Genomic DNA, 14,661 nt, shown 5'->3' with positions numbered 1-14,661 from the left:
GGACCAGGACTCAAAAGAGTAAATTACAAATTAGTAAGTTTTTTTGCTGTTCGTAGATAGATAGCAATATAAGCTATCTTTTTACACAAGGCAAAGTTGTTCAGTACAGTACAATTCGGTGATAGATCTGGCAGTAATGGGCCTGCTAGTACCATTACAAGCCAAGCTAGCCAAGTTTAGCTAGTTAGCTCTGTTTGCTATACCTAAAATGTACTCTAGTCTAATGTTATAGCTATCTAACCAGCCTAGCTAGCCTCAGTGCTTCTCATTAGGAGCAAACTGGAGAAATGTTTTGATGATGCTGGCGGAGAGTAAGAGAATGACTTTGGCTTGATGACAAATATTAATCTTGGAGGAACTATACCTGTGTGTTGTACAGTGCATTCGGAAAGTATTCAGACCCCTTGACTTTTTCCACATTTTCTAATGTTACAGCCTTATTCTAAAATAGTTTCAACTTTTCTTCCCTCAATTTACACCCAATACCCCATAATGAAGTACCAAAAACAGTTGTTTTTTTAATTGCAAAACAAAAAGCCTGAAATATCACATTTGCACAAGTATTCAGACCCTTTACTCTATCTACTATGTTGAAGCAATTTTGACAGCGATCACAGCCTTGAGTCTTCTTGGGTATGACCCTACAAGCTTGGCACACCTGTATTTGGGGAGTTTCTCCCATTCTTCTATGCATATCCTCTCATGCTCTGTCAGGTTGGATGGGGAGCATCGCTGCACAGCTATTTTCACATCTCTCCAGAGATGTTAGATCAGGTTCAAGTTTGGGCTCTGGCTGGGCCATTTAACCAACAATGCAGTTTTAAGAAAATAGAGTTCAGAAAATATTTACTAAATAAACTAAAGTAAAAAATAAAAGTAACACAAAAAAATAACAATAATAAGTCTATATACAGGGTGTACTGGTACCGAGGGGGTACAGGTTAGTTGAGGTAATTTGTACATGTAGGTAGGGGTAACGTGACTATGCGTAGCTAATAAACAACAATATACACTTGTATCAATGACCCCAAACACCTCATAGCACCACCCAAACACACCATATGCAAGTATTCCCTTCTGTAGTATTTATTATAAGCACAGCCATGGGTGGGCCTGGGAGGGCATAGGAGCCAGGCCAGTCAGTCAGAATGTTTCATCAGCTGTGGCTGGTCTCAGACGATCCTGCAGGTGTAGAAGATGGATGTGGAGGTCCTGGGCTGGCGTGGCGACACATGGTCTACGGTTATGAGGCCGGTTGGACGTACCGCCAAATTCTCTAAAACAACTTTGGAAGCGGCTTATGGCAGAGAACATTACATTTTCTGTCAACAGCTCTGGTGGACATTCCTGCAGTCAGCATGACAATTGCATGCTCCCTCAAAACTTGAGACATCTGTGGCATTATGTTGTGTGACAAAACTGCACATTGTAGAGTGGCCTTTTATGGTCCCCGGCACAAGGTGCACCTGTGTAATGATCATGCTGTTTAATCAGCTTCTTGATATGCCACACCTGTCAGGTGGATGGATCATATTGGCAAAGGAGAAATGCTCACTAACAGGGATGTAAACAAATTTGTGCACAAAATGTGGGAGAAAAGCGCTTTTTGTTCGTGTGTAAAACGTCTATGAGCTTTTATTTCAGCTCATGAAACATGGGACCAACACTTTACGTGTTGCGTTATCACAATTCAGTTGTGAGCATACTATGATATGTTGATAACATATTAATTGACATTTAATGGAGCAGCGGTAAACATTCTCTTTAAGAAGTAGCAAATACTCTCCATCATTTTCAAGTTAATCTGTGTGTTTGAGCAGGCTGATGTCCGTGTCTTGTGTTGTGATTGTGTACTGGAGTACACGGTAAATGGGTAAAACGGGAACAAATCAATATGAACATGGTTTGTTGTGTGTGGACTGACCACATCAGTGCCATTTGAGGTGCTTCTTCAACTTTTGAACTTGTTCAAGATCACTGAGCAAATACAATTTTGTGGCTGAACAGATCAGGGCTCTCCATCAAACAGAACACACTGAATGTGCTAACATCTTTCTCCAATCGGTTGGAAGATGGACTTTACACATAGACCAATCCTAAAACAAATAATTGACATGTTCACCATGGACCATCTTTTAGGATGTTTTTGCAAAGATAACCTTGTATGCCTCAGTACAAAGTCTGAGATTTTTACTATTTAGTCTGAAATATGCATTCATTTGATGATACAAGAGAAAAGTTTCCTCGGAATCAGTTTTTCTCTTCGTTTACATTTAGTTTATAGAGAACATTCTGTCTGTCACGCCCTGACCGTAGATTGCTTTGTACAGTATGTTTCTATTTTTAGTTTGTTCAGGGTGTGATGTGGGTGGGTATTCTATGTTGTAGGTCTAGGTTTTCTATTTCTATGTGTTTGGCCTGGTATGTTTCTCAATCAGAGGCAGCTGTCTATCGTTGTCTCTGATTGAGAGCCATTCTTAGGTAGCCTGTTTTCCCATTTGAGTTGTGGGTGATTATATTTCCGTTTCAGTGTTTTCACCATACGGGACTGTTTCGGTTTTCCTTTATGCTTTTGTTCATTTGTATTCAGTGTTCAGTTTATTAAAGGCATCATGAACACGCACCACGCCGCGCTTTGGTCTTCTCCTTCTTCCACCAACGAAAATCGTTACACTGTCTTCTGATAATGCAGAGATATTGTCTAACAAAACCAGAAACTGGTACTGTGAAATGTATTTTCATTCTTAACAGTCCAGTCAAAATAGCACTAATGCTATTGATATTTTATGTCAGTACAACAATGGCACAGATAACGCATATATACAGTATATGTATAAATCAGTGAAGATGAGCACAGATCGCAGGGTACGTAGAGATGAGATATGGAAGGGGCCACAGTATCAAAGGCATCCACACGAATAGCAAGCAGCTCTCTGCATTCCACAGGGATATCTAAAAATTCCCATTAGTTATTCCTCAAGTTGGAATCTGCTCTTTCCTTTTCATACTTATGGTTTTGAAATGTGTTTTTATTCTATTCCTGACTGTGTTTCATTGATAAAATCATATAGATAAATTAGCTGATGAATGAAATTGCACATCAATTATTCAATATGTGGAAACTCACTGTTTATTGAAGGACTTTTGTTCTCGCTTTATGTGTGAATGGAAAACACAGCATCTTAAGTACATAAAATTGCATTTTACTCCCATTTACTGTAACAGAGTTCAATTGGAATTGGATTCTAAATTCTGGGAAAGGAAGGAGAGAAAGTGTCACAAAAGTGTCTGCATGGTTGGTCTACAAATAGAACCCTCTCTCTCTCTTAATGGGAGAATAATTCTAGAAACATATTGAAACCTGGGTACAAACAGGGTTGCTAATCTTTTTCAGGAGACAGCCCTTTTAAGTTAGAGCATGTGTGGCCATTAGGGCCACTTACTGATCCTCAAGACAAGAGCTTAATTGATTAAGCTCGAAGGGCCCCCCACACACACACACTTTTAAGCTAAATCCAACGACATAGTGACATTTTATTTAGATTTCACACTGAATTCACGTTAGTTGACAACTCAACCAAATGTAAATCAAAACTAGGCGTTGAAATGACATTTGTGCCCAGTGGGTAGGTTCTTACCATCATCTATTGGCTGTAAGGGTAATATTATGGGGAAATAGTGGTAAATCATTATTAGAAGGTTTTATTGGAAGATAAGGCCTTTATTTAAAGCTCAATTTAAGTTGTTGGGAACAACATTTATTTGAGAAAAATGACAACAATAATGACAACAATAATCTGTACAAACACTTACTTGTGACCCAATATAAATAGACTAGAAATCATTTAGGACAGTTTTTTGCATCACAATAACGCCAGATTTATTGACAATCGACAGTCGCAAAGCAATGTTGTTGTTTTCTTTTGTTGACCTGGTTAAAAATATTCAAACAAACTAAACTACTATAATCTGGATAGCATGGACAAATATTCACTGGCATATTTGAATTAACTTTGCAAAAACCCCACATGGTGGTAACAATCAGACCAAGGGCCTAAGTCAGAGCACATTTCTCCCTCTCACTGCATACACTCTCAGAGGCAGCCACAGACAGCTAATGGCACTCCAAACTAAAGTCCCTCTTTGTCTATCCTTTAAGAATTTTTTCAGGTACTTCAACCGAACCACCATAGTAAAAATAGCACTTCTCTCTCTCAAAACTATGTCGAGCTGATGACCTCATTGGCCTCTTCAGTTTGTGTCTTCCATGAGAGCCCTCAGCATGTGGGCTCTGAGGGCTTTATTCAGCTGACTCAGTGGATGCCTGTGTTCTTACCTTTAAGGGCAGTTGAGAAAAGGCCTTCTTAGTGGCCAATCGGTACTTCCTGACCAGCGGAATTATAGGTAACCCTCAAGAAATCTTTGGCCGCCTCTTCAACTGTTTACAAGATGGGGGATGTGAGGAAAGAAGGGTTTATATCTGGACTAAGTGGATGTTGTGTGTTAGAAGGGCCTCAGAATCTGGACTTCTTTCTTTCTGGCTGATCCTGGTGGCATTTTGTTAGCCTGACGACTCACACTTAATTATTCCGCTGCTCTGTTGTTCGCTACATACTTTAGTCTGAGACTGCCATCATTGAAGTTCTTTATGGTGATCAGGGGCAGGAGGGGCATTGTACAAAACAAAGTAATCAGTGATTGGATCGTTTCTAGCCAATCAGAGTATCAAAGCCAGTGACAAATCAATCCGCCGCTTTACCTACGTGTGTTCTGACTCTGGCCCAATCCATCGGTTTCTGGACCAATCAGACGGCCCTGAATGTGTTCACATTCAGTGAAGGGTTGGGGAGGTACTCAGATCCAGACTCATTGTGGAGAAGAAACTAATTCCCAAGGGTATGATGTAGTGTTTGGCCGGAGCAAGGAGTCTGGGTAGCCAGGCAAGCATCAATTTTATGTATCCCTACCCCACTCTGTGGGCGTTGATTTAACATAGTTGGTTTGCTACCATGACCAACAAGGAATTAAAACTTTTCATCAATATGACTGTCCCATATTCACTCATGAAATCTAGTTGAATAAGGCAGCGTATTTGAATTTTCTCTCTCCAAAGACAAACTCGATCATTAGGAGGGATGTGATGCAACAGAGAGAATAATAGATATGAAACATAAAATGAAATATCCCTAGATTTTAGATGCTATTAAAAATGGGAGCCAAAAATAAACGAATATCAACATTAAAAAGACACCACGTTTTCCTCTGAGCTGTGGGGGTGGGAGAGCAGAACACAAAGAAAAATACATATTTGTCTGTTGTTTATGGAGACTGATGCATACACCAAACCCAATCTGTGAGATGAGGTGAGGTCCAGGTCCAGGAGGGAGTGTGGGTTGGGTAGGAACGTTGTAATGGGAGAGAAGTGGAACCAAAGTCTTAAGTCCTGGGTGACTTTGATCTAGAATACCTCTCCTAGCCTCAAGGATAGGATAGGAGAGTGGTAGGAGTTATTGGATAGGTTCCATTTTCTGATGTTTTCCAGCTGCAGGTCCCACTTATGGGGAATTGTAAGATGCTGCATTGAAAAATCCCTCTATTCTCGTTTGCACATTTATTCGTTTTGAGAGACGAGTGATTGATATTCTCAGAGTACCGGCTTGGAGAATAAAAGGTGAATGACCCTTTTCAAAAGATCTACAATACCGACATTCAATTAGGTCTTTCTAATGGATATTGCAAGTTGAATGAGAGATGTGAGAGAAGTCTAACTGCACAATGATGAATGAAAAGAGACCAGTATTCATTTTGAAAGGTGTAGTCATACTCTAGCTTGCTAATTCTGAATGCACAATACATGGTATTGTTTTATATTGTTTACACCAAGTGGATGGCTAAACATAATTTACACTAAATGTGCTATTTAAGTAATGTTGTCAATTTGTGCATGTGTGGCACGTTTCTTTTAATATCAAACCACAAATTCCTATTTTCAGGCATTTTCTACAACAACAAAGCCTAATCCAAGTGGTTGAAAAGAGGAAGAAAGGGAATGTTGTGAAATGCACTTTTATTCTCACCAATGGAGGCTGAGGGAAGATGAGTGGGCCGTTCCTCCTCCAGCGTGACAAAAGAACCATAAAGAATATGGATGTGAGAGATATAGAGAGATCAACCTGAGGTGGGAGCTGGAGCAGAACGCCAATTCATCACCACAACCTAGCCCTTTCTCTGTTTTATCTGACTCTGGAGAGCGTTTACCATTCACCTCCATTCTACTCCTGCTCTTTCCATTCCTCCCTCTCTACTACTATACTGCATAGCTGTCTCACTCTCTTCACTTCTCCTCCCTCTACCCTGGATGGAATGCTGTCATCTACTATCGTCTGTGTCGTTAACAGGGAAGGGATCAAAGTGTGGACCGAGTCTCAGGAGCGAGCAGATCAAAGTTAGGATATATTCTCATCTGGAATGAGGATGGAGGCTGATCAAGGATTCAGGAAGGGGAGGTCTGATCTTACAGAGGGACTTTAACCATCAAACACCAAGGGAGCTTAATGCAAAGAACGTGAGGCATAGTCCCACACACAACACATTCTAGTTCACAAAGAGGATCACATCAGAAAGTGTTGTACAATTATTATTTTTTTTAAGTATACTTTCTTGCCACAAACTCTTCTGCCGATGTTGTTCAATATATTTATACGTTGCAGGAAAGAGAACCACATGCTTTTTCTGTATCCCAAACGTGCTACAGGGCAGTGTGTGATCCCTGCTGGTCTAAGAAGAAGTGCTGCAGAGAGGAGAGGAGATAAACGACTGGGAGATCTAGAGAGAAGGTGGTATTCCTGATTAAAGTTGCTATTTGTATGTTCTTAATTCACAGCATAAGAGCTCCAGAGTTCCAAGATGGAACATGTAATGTAAATAGATTTGATGATCATAGTGCCTGTGCCTTCCAGTATTAGTTTAGACTGATTGGTCATATTTGTTACATGCATATGTTTGCATATTTGTAATATAACAAAAATACATTTCTCAAGTCTAGTGGCTTGGAATGGTAGCGTCCACTGAAGGGTCCACTTTGACAAGAAATGTGCTTCAGGTAGATGCAGATTATGGATTTCTATGTGATGTGTGATTGGGGTGGTCTACTGCCTGGAAAACTGTTCTAAATATGCTTTACAATACAAATGGTGCAACATGAATTGCAATTTTATTTAATGGGTGAGTGCCAGCACTCAACACAATGCAGTCTCTATAAAAGAGGGAGGGCTGGTGGGTTGGGGAGTTGCCATGTATTCTGGAGTGGCAAGATAGCAAGGTAATTATGTTTTTGTGTTTTTATATTCGTTTATATTTCTATTCATTTTCAGACTTCTATTAGCAATTCAGTTTAATTTCAGTTTACTCGTTTTTATTTTGTTTAAGTTTTATAAAAACATTTGTTTTTATATTATTTAGGTTTAGTTTTAGTGTTTAGTTTCAGAAAGAAGCCTATGCGTGTGAGGCTTTTTTGGATGTCACTACTTCCCAATGTGGGGCAGTAATGCATAAGGTGATGGGTCAGGTCATACAGTGCCTTCAGAAAGTATTCACACCCCTTTACCTTTTCCACGTTTGTTATCTTACACCCTGAATGAAAATGTATTCAATTGCAATTTTTTTGTCACTGGCCTACATACAAAAAGTGGAATTGTGTTTTTATAAATGTTTATAAATGAATTCAAAACGAAAAGCTGAAATGTCTTGAGTCAATAAGTATTCATCCCCTTCCGGAGTAAAAATGTGCTTATCAAGTCACTTAAGTGATATGGACTCAATCTGTGTGCAATAATAGTGTGTAACATGAATTTTGAATGACTACCTCATCTCTGTACCCCACACATACAATTATCTGTAAGGTCCTTCAATCGAGAAGTGAATTTCAAACACAGATTCAACCACAAAGATCAGGAAGGTGATCCAATGCCTCACAAAGAAGGACACCTATTGGTAGATGGGTTTAAAAAAAAGCAGACATCGAATATCCATTTGAACATGGTGAAGTTATTAATTAACCTTTGGATACTGTATCAATATACCCAGTCACTACAAAGACACAAGCATCCTTCCTAACTCAGTTGCTGGAGGGGGAAGGAAACCGCTCAGGGATTTCACCCTGAGGTCAATCGTGATTTTAAAACAGTTACAGAGTTTAAAGGCTGTGATATGAGAAAACAGAGGATGAACCAACAACATGTAATTACTCCACAATACTAATCTAATTGACAGAGTGAAAAAAGGGAAGCTTCTACAGAAACGCAATATTCCAAAACATGAATCCTGTTTGCAATAAGGCACTAAAGCAGGGCTCTCCAACCCTGTTCATGGAGAGCTACCATCATGTAGGTTCATTCCAACCCTAATCTAGCACACATGATTCAAAAAATGTGCTGGTTTATAAGATGAATCATCTTAGTTACAGCTGGGGTTGGAGTGAAAACAACCTTCCAGAGTATACCTCTCCAGGTGTAACGGATCTCTTCGTCGTCTGACGACTAGTATGAAATATCGGACCAATGCGCAGCGTGGTAAGTGTCCATGTTCATTTATTAACTGAACACACAAAAACAAAATAACAAAGTGAATGGAAGAAACAAAACAGTTCTGAAAGGTGACACTAAACAGAAAACAACCACCCACAAACAAGAGTGGGAAAACAGGCTACCAATGTATGGTTCTCAATCAGAGACAACGATTGACAGGTGCCTCTGATTGGGAACCATACCAGGCCAAACACATAGAAATATAAACACAAGAACAAAACATAGAATGCCCCACCCCAACTCACGCCCTGACCAACCTAAAATAGAAACATACAAAAGGAACTAAGGTCAGGACGTGACACTAGGAACAGGGTTGGAAAGCCCTCCGCTATATTAATAATGCAAAAATGTGTCAAAGCAATTCACTTTTTGTCCTGAATACTAAGGGTTATGTTTGGGGAAATCCAATACAACACATCAAATCAAATGTATTTATATAGCCCTTCGTACATCAGCTGATATCTCAAAGTGCTGTACAGAAACCCAGCCTAAAACTCCAAACAGCAAGCAATGCAGGTGTAGAAGCACATTACAAAGTATCCCTCTCCATATGTTCAAGCATAGTGGTGGCTGCATCATGTTATGTGTATGCTTGTAATCATTAACGACGGGGGAGTTTTCAGGATAAAAAAATAGACAGAATGGGGCAATGCACAGGCAAGATCGAGAGGAAAACCTGATTAAGTCTGCTTTCCACCAGAAAATGAGAGATAAATTCACCTTTCAGCAGGACAATAACCTAAAACAGAAGGCCAAATCTGCACTGGAGTTGCTTACCAAGAAGACAATGACTGTTCCTGAGGCCGAGTTACAGTTTTGACTTATATCTAATTGAAAATGGTTGTCTAGCAATGATAAACAACCAATTTGACAGAGCTTGAAGAATTTTGAAAATAATAATAGACAAATGTTGCGCAATCCAGGTGTGAAAAGCTCTTAGAGACCCAGAAAGAGTCACAGCTGTAATCGCTGCCAAAGGTTATTCTACAAAGTATTGACTCAGGAGTGTGAATACGTATGTAAATGAGATATTTCTGTATTTCATTTTCAATAAATGTGCAAATGTTTTCACTTTGTCATTATGGGGTATTGTGTGTAGATGGGGGGGGCGATTTAATACATTTTGAATTCAAGCTGTAATACAACAAAATGTGGAATAAGTCAAGGGTTATGAATAATTTCTGAAGGCACTGTATGTTAGCTTTGGGTTAAAGGATCGGACCCTTTTTCTCATTTTTGCCTAAAATGACATACCCAGATTGGCCTGTAGCTCAGGACCTGAAGCAAGGATATGCATATTCCTGATACCCTTTGAAAGGAAACACTTTGAAGTTTGTGGAAATGTGAAATGAATGTAGGAGAATATAACACATTAGATCTGGTAAAAGATAATACCAACAAAAAACAAGTGTTTTCTATTAATTTTTTTGTTCCATCATCTTTGAAATGCAAGAGAAAGAATGCTATGGTAATATAAAATTTAAGTTTACACACTGCCAGGAATGTCATATATTGAATGAATTCTTGATGCACAACCAAAGATTCTGTAATATCCTGCCAGTACGCCCACAATCGAGCCACTCAGCGCAAACTGGCTCTAACTGGAATAGAAAAAGGAGGCAGGAGGCCCCGGTGCACAACTGAGCAAGAGGACAAGTTCATTCTAGTTTGAGAAACAGATGCCTCACAAGTCCTCAACTAGCAGCTACATTAAATAGTACCTGCAAAACACCAGTCTCAACATCAACAGTGAAGAAGCGACTCCAGGATGCTGGCCTTCCACTACATGTTTTAATGACTCCAACCAAAGTGTATGTAAACTTCCGACTTCAACTGTACTTGTCCTCTTGCTCAGTTGTGCACTGGGGCCTCCCACTTGTCTTTCTATTCTGGTTAGAGCCAGCTTGCGCTGTTCTGTGAAGGGAATAGTACACAGCTTTGTATGAGATCTTCAGTTCATTTCTCAGAACAAGAATAGACTGACGAGTTTCAGAAGAATGTTCTTTATTTCTAGCCATTTTGAGCATGTAATTGAACCCACAAATAATGATGCTCCAGATACTCAACTAGTCTAAAGAAGCCCAGTTTTATTGTTTGTTTAATCAGAACAACAGTTTTCAGCTGTGCTAAAATGATTGCAAATGGGTTTTCTAATGATCAATTAGCCTTATAAAATGATAAACTTGGATTAGCTAACATGTTGTGCCATTGGAACACAGGAGTGATGGTTGCTGATAATGGGCCTCTGTGTGCCTATGTAGATATTCCATGGTGCTCTGATCAGGCCCTACACCCAAACAAGGGCACTGCGTTCATCCACCTCTGGCCTGCTCGCCTCCCTACCACTGAGGAAGTACAGTTCCCGCTCAGCCCAGTCTAAACTGTTCGCTGCTCTGGCCCCCCCAATGGTGGAACAAACTCCCTCACGACGCCAGGACAGCGGAGTCAATCACCACCTTCCGGAGACACCTGAAACCCCACCTCTTTAAGGAATACCTATGATAGGATAAGTAATCCTTCTCACCCCCCCCCCCTTTAAGATTTAGATGCACTATTGTAAAGTGACTGTTCCACTGGATGTCATAAGGTGAATGCACCAATTTGTAAGTCGCTCTGGATAAGAGCGTCTGCTAAATGACTTAAATGTAAATGTAAATGATATTCCATGAAAAATCAGCCGTTTCCACCTACAATAGTCATTTATAACATTAACAATGTCTACACTGTATTTCTGATCAATTTTATTTATTTTATTTAATAGACAGAAAATGTGCTTTTCTTTCAAAAACAAGGACATTTCTAAGTGACCACAAACTTTTGAATGGTAGTGTAAGTATTCAGACCCTTTACTCAGTACTTTGTTGAAGCACTTTTGGCAGTGATTACAGACTTGAGGATTCTTGGGTAAGGTGCTACAAGCTTGGCACACCTGTTTTTGGTGACTTTCTCCCTTCTCTGCAGATCCCCTCAAGGTCTGTCAGGTTGGATGGGGAGCGTAGCTGCACAGCTATTTTCAGGCCTCTCCAGAGATGTTCAATTGGGTTCGAGTCTGGCCTCTGGCTGGGCCACTCAAGGACATTCAGAGACTTGCCCCAAAGCCACTCCTGTGTTGTCTTGGCTGTGTGCTTAGGAGTGTTGTCCTGTTGGAAGATGAACCTTCACCCCAGTCTGAGGTCCTGAGTGCACTGGATCAGGTTTTCATCAAGGATCTCTGTGTACTTTGCTCCGTTCATCTTTCTCTCAATCCTGACTAGTCTCCTAATCCCTGCTACTGAAAATCATCCCCACCCAATGAGGCTCCCGCCACCATGCTTCACCGTAAGGATTGTCGTGTTGTGACCATCATTAACGGGATGACTATTTATCTTATAAACTAACTATGTTTAATTGTTACTCGATAAAATTAATCATGTAACAATTAACTCATTAGGAATTTGGGGCACCACAAAATAAGTTGTTTAATGAGTTACCCTTTCCTGAATTCAACTCGAAGATATAGAAATTATATTGATAAAAGTCATTTTATAATCATTACCTAATATCAGTCACATATCACGTTGTAGACCACTTGAATCCGCAAGAACCCTAACCTTGTTGATGAATCAGCAATACACAAATTGGCTTAATTATTTATTTACTAACTAACTAAATAATAACACAGAATACATAAACACACACGTTATAGTTATTGATTAGTCGTAATAGAATGAAACAGGTCCCTGGGTCCCTGGACTAACAACATGAAACAGGTCCCTGGACTAACAACAACATGACTGCTTGGTTATAAAAGGGAGGGGTCAATAGAAAGAGAGGGAAAGGGAGAGACAAAGAGATTTAACTTGTCATTGTTACATTTGGAACCTACGCTATAAAGGAATAGTAATATTTTGCACATGAACCACCGCTCATTCGGATAAGAAATGTAATGTATATATTTAATCGTAGATTACTTTCTCTGCCATCTCTCTGTTGAAACCAATCAAGCCTTCTATGAGGACGGGGCTGGATGGGTGTACGGCTCTGGTTGTCCACCAGAGGTCACAATGTCCTTCTTAGTTGTTGAGCTTCTCTGACAGTGAAGTGTTTGTTAGAACAAATACTTCAGATGTACCAACGGTTGGCTGAGATGGGATTGACCTTGCCACCTTGGGTCTTTAGTCAAATGTTCTAGACTACTTTACATGCCAGCTGCAGAATGATATGACAAGGTCTAGTGAGTTCATATTCTTGTGTAGAGGTTGAGAGCTTCCGAGTTTCTAACCATTTCAATGTGTGGACCACGGTCTCACGTCTTTTGGTCTCAACGGTTGATTATTCAGGGTTCAGCATCCGACCACTTTTCAACCATTCGTAACGTCTGGCTTACACCGTACGTCTGCTTGGTCTAATGTACATTTCGTTACCAAGTGTAATGAATTTCCTCCTTTTCTTCCGAAGAGGAGAGGCGAAACGGATCAGAGGACCAATACGCGGCGTGGTAAGTGTCCATGGTTCTTTTTAATACGTTAAGGTACACATGAACAACTGACTACAAAAAAAAAACAATAAATGTGAAAACTCAAAACAGTCCTATCTGGTGCAATCACAGAGATAGGAACAATCACCCACAAACACACAGTGAAACCCAGGCTACCTAAGTATGATTCTCAATCAGAGACAACTAATGACACCTGCCTCTGATTGAGAACCATACTAGGCCGAAACATAGAAATTCCCAAAACCTAGAAAAACAAACATAGACTGCCCACCCAAGTCACGCCCTGACCATACTAACTAAATACAAAACACAGGAAATAAAGGTCAGAACGTGACAGTACCCCCCCCAAAGGTGCGGACTCCGGCCGCAAAACCTTGACCTATAGGGGAGGGTCTGGGTGGGCGTCTGTCCGCGGTGGCGGTTCTGGCGCGGGACGCGGACCCCACTTCACCATTGTCTTAGTCCGCCTTATTGTTCGCCTCCGTGGCTTTCTCACCATGGCAACCCCTCTCAATGACCCCACTGGACAGAGGGGCAGCTCGGGACAGAGGGGCAGAAGCTCTGCACAGAGGGGCAGGGGCTCGGGACAGAGGGACAGGGGCTCTGGCGCCTCTGGACTGAGGGGCTCTGGCGCCTCTGGGCTGAGGGGCTCTGGCGCCTCTGGGCTGAGGGGCTCTGGCGCCTCTGGGCTGAGGGGCTCTGGCGCCTCTGGGCTGAGGGGCTCCGGCAGCGGCGCCGGACAGGCGGGAGGCTCCGGCAGCGGCGCCGGACAGGCGGGAGGCTCCGGCAGCGCCGCCGGACAGGCGGGACGCTCCGGCAGCGGCGCCGGACAGGCGGGAGGCTCCGGCAGCGGCGCCGGACAGGCGGGAGGCTCCGGCAGCGGTGCCGGACAGGCGGGACGCTCCGGCAGCGGCGCCGGACAGGCGGGAGGCTCCGGCAGCGGCGCCGGACAGGCGGGACGCTCCGGCAGCGGCACCGGACAGGCGGGAGCACCTGCAGGGAGGAGACAGAGAGACAGCCTGGTGCGTGGAGCTGCCACAGGAACCACCAGGCTGGGGAGACCTTCAGGAGGCTTGGTGTTAGGAGGAGCCTGAAAGACCGGGCTGTGGGGGAGCACTGGAGCTCTGGTGCGCAACCTTGGCACCACTTCCCCAGGCTGGACAACTACTCTAGCCCGGACCCTCCAGAGTGCAGGCACAGGTTGAACCGGGCTGTGGGTAAGTACGGGAGATCTAGTGCTTACTACACGCACCTCTCCCTTAGGCTCCACTCCCACAGTTGCCCGGCACGAGCGGAGCGCAGGCAGAGGACGCACTGCACCCTCCCAGCGCACCGGAGACACAGCACGCAGAGCCGGCGCAGGATAACCTGGACCAAAACTGCGTACCGGCGACCAGACCCGCTGAGCAGGCACCATACGCCCTGGCTCAATGCCCACACTCGCATGGCACTTTCGGGGGGCTGCCCTATAGCGCACCGGGCTATGGACACGCACTGGCGACACTGTGCGCTTAACCGCATAACACGGTGCCTGACCAGTAATGCGCTGCTTATAATAAGCACGAGGCGTGAGCTCAGGTCTGCTACCTGGCTTAGTAC

The sequence above is a fragment of the Oncorhynchus gorbuscha genome, linkage group LG22 (assembly GCF_021184085.1).
Source record: "Oncorhynchus gorbuscha isolate QuinsamMale2020 ecotype Even-year linkage group LG22, OgorEven_v1.0, whole genome shotgun sequence".
Classification (NCBI taxonomy): domain Eukaryota; kingdom Metazoa; phylum Chordata; class Actinopteri; order Salmoniformes; family Salmonidae; genus Oncorhynchus; species Oncorhynchus gorbuscha.
The sequence above is the reverse complement of the archived record's forward strand: the minus strand, read 5'-3'. Positions refer to the sequence as shown.